The sequence below is a fragment of the Hyperoodon ampullatus genome (assembly GCF_949752795.1).
Source record: "Hyperoodon ampullatus genome assembly, chromosome: X".
Classification (NCBI taxonomy): domain Eukaryota; kingdom Metazoa; phylum Chordata; class Mammalia; order Artiodactyla; family Ziphiidae; genus Hyperoodon; species Hyperoodon ampullatus.
Window position 1 is genome coordinate 42909236 of NC_136913.1, and position 3288 is coordinate 42912523.

At 39.8% G+C, this 3288-nt stretch overlaps 1 pseudogene across 1 annotated transcript; it reads right to left on the bottom strand.

Moving 5' to 3' along the window:
- Positions 1 to 1938: 1938 nt before the first annotated feature.
- Positions 1939 to 2555, bottom strand: LOC307068892 (large ribosomal subunit protein eL15-like; annotated as a pseudogene). The gene has a single exon. The product of its transcript is annotated as a large ribosomal subunit protein eL15-like (transcript).
- Between the last annotated feature and the right edge of the window lie 733 nt (positions 2556 to 3288).

Genomic DNA, 3288 nt, shown 5'->3' on the forward strand with positions numbered 1-3288 from the left:
GTTGAAAGAATATATATTCTGTGATTGTTGGATAGAGTGTTCTGTACATATAAGCTAATTCCACTTGGTTGATAATAGTGTTCAGTTCTTACATATTCTTGCTGATTTTCTGTCTGCTAGTTTTATATATTTATTAGAGAGGAATGTTGAAGTCTCTAACTATAATTGTGGATTTTTCTACTTCTAATTTTAGATCTGACAGTTTTTGCTTCACATATTTTGAAGCACTGTTGGTAGGTGTTTACACATTTAGGATTGTTAAGTCTTTGGGGTGAATTAAATAACCCTTTTAGCATTATGACATGTCTCTATATATCCCACTTTATCTTTTCTTTTTAGTTTCATAGACATTTATTTTATTATTGTGTATAGTTGAACAAGCTCTACACACAAAATTATATGGTTTAAGACTTTTTTTTTTGAGTGGGAAGAAATTTGGGTCTCAAAACGTTTTGCGAGCCTGCTACATGTTTTCTGGAAATCATTAAGTGGACCTTTCAAGACCCTTGAAGAAAATGCGAGAAAAATTGGTTCAAGAAAACCAGCAATTAGCTTTCATAATTAACCTACCTGTTAAGATAGCAAACCAAGAATTGGAAAGAATTGGGGCAATTCCTCTTCCATATTTCCTATACACTCAAATCCACCCTGGGAAACAGAACATGATGCAAGCAGAATGTGGTGGTATGCCCAGCCACAACTGGTGGCCTGGCAAGTTTGTGGAATGGTGAGGCTCTTGAGGGTAGGTTGAGCAGGGATGAGAAAAGTAACTGTAGACAACACATAAAATTGGAAACCAATTGAACTTGTATTGACACCAACTACATGACTTTTCTCAGTATCCTTATGGGAATGGATAAAGTGGCTTGACCCAAAATAACACTGATTAGACTTAGCAGTGTTACTTTTAAATAAAACCAACCCTGTTTTCCCCTCTGTGGTGGCTTAGAGAGTTCATAATGGTCACAAACTAATATTACAGGTAAAACATTTAAAATTTTGATCCAAGCTTTTTCTGTCCTCCCACACTTGAAAGGTATCTGATGGACACCTATTTCCCAATCCTAGCATTACTAGCTTACAAACCTTAGGGCTAATTAACTCCCTTCTCATTTACCTAATGTTCAATTTTCATCAGTTTCAGTATACACCAGTGTAAATACCATGACTATTTTGCATGAAGTTCAGTATTCTACAGATCCCAGTCCTGGGATTAAACCAGTAGCTCCCATCTTTTGTGTGAACATCAGTGGTACCATGGAGGCCAAGGCAGTTTAATTTAGGTTAACCAGGATGTTTTCATTTGTAAGAGAACCCTCTTGCAACAGGTTTATTCAGTTCTCTTAAAAATGGTGACACTCCTTTACTTTTCGCCTTTCGGAAGCAGCTGTTACATAAATGGAATATTAGATTAAGTCTAAAAATGTGGGCCCTAGTCAACTTTCATTGTTTTTCTGCATATGATCATGATAAAGGATCAGGACATCCTTCACATTTCCAAGGATAATCCAATTTAAAAAGTTTGTCCTTGCCAAACGCCATAAAACAGCCACTTTAGAGTAAACCAGCAGAGCATTGCATCACCCCAATAAAGCTGTAGGTTTCATCACATGCATCAACAAATCTACATGGCTAGTTTCTGCACTCCTCTTTTCCAGAATTTATTTTACACCTATTGTACCAAACAGCATTTTAAACACGGACATATCAACTCCCTAATAAAGCAAAAACAAAGGCATTTCCCTTATTAGAAACAAGATACACCATCACTTAAAGTCTTCAAACATTATTGCACTTTAATTTTCATAATTTGACAATGCATTCAATGAAATAATCTGGAGACAACTAGTTTTAACAGACAAATTAAAAAACACCTTCAAGCGGACATGAATGTCCTAAATTGTTTATTAGGTAAGAATTTTACAAACATTACTTATATTAGCGGTAATGGTGGAGCTGGAGAGTATTGCACCTTCTCCAAGATGCATGGCAAGAACCACCAATAGTGTGGTGGGACTTGTGGCCCTTTCCAAGGCCACGGCTCTTTCTGCCTGCAGATGTCAGCCCCCACATCTCCCTGTGCTTGTGGACTGGTTTGGTGATCCACTGGGTGACAGGGTTTCTTCTGATAGCTTTATGGAATGGATCAATGATGATAACCTCAAAAAATTTGTAAGTAGAATCTTCACCAGCCCAGTAAGAATTCAGGACCCTTAGGGGGCCCCACAGTGATGTCCAGTTCACTCCTTGGCAATGGAATGAAGGCTTCGAGCATACTTGAGCTGGTTGACACCATGATGGAGAGGCTTGCCGTAGGTGGCACCATTAGGAACTGGGCATTTGTGGGCACCACAGCACACACGAATCTGATATATGACATAACCTTGCTTGGCCTTGTAGCCCAGCCTGTGTACCTTGTCAGGCTGGGTGGGGCAGAGGGCCCTCTGCAGTGCAGAGAGCTGGCGGTACTGCCAGCAGTGCACCCTGAGCAGAAAGTAAATTATGTGGGACTGCTTCTTCCTCCATAGCTCCTGGATGTACTAGCAAGTGCCCATCTCGGCTCACCTGATGGCTGCCGCCAGACGGAAAGGCCCACTTTATCCTTGTAATTTTCTTTGCTCTGAATTCTTTCTTTTCTTTTCTTTTTTTTTTTTTTTTTACGGTACGCGGGCCTCTCACTGCTGTGGCCTCTCCTGTTGTGGAGCACAGGCTCCGGATGCGCAGGCCCAGTGGCCATGGCTCACGGGTGCAGCCACTCCGCGGCATGTGGGATCTTCCCGGACCGGGGCACGAACCCGCGTCCCCTGCATTGGCAGGCGGACTCTCAACCACTGCGCCACCAGGGAAGCCCTGAGTTCTTTCTTTTGATCAGCATTTGCATCATATCTTTTTTCATCTTTTACTTTTCATCTACCTATATCATTATATTTTAAATGATTTTCTTATAGTCTTTGTGGTGGGATCATGTTTTTTAAATCTCTTCTGACAGTCTCTGTCTTTTAATTGTATCTTTAGACCATTCCACTTAATGTAGTTATTGATATGCTTGGTTTAAACCTACCATCTTATTATTTCTTTTCTTTGTGTTATACCTCTGTCATTATTTCCTCTCTTTTCCACTTTCCTGCCTTTTGGGTTATTTGAACATTTTTTAGTGCTCCATTTTAATTAATCTACTGTGTTTTTTGAGTTTATCTCTGCATATCTTTTGTGGTTACTCTAGGGTTTATAATATACATATTTAGCCGTGCACAGTCTACTTAGAATCAATACTTTACCACTTCAGGA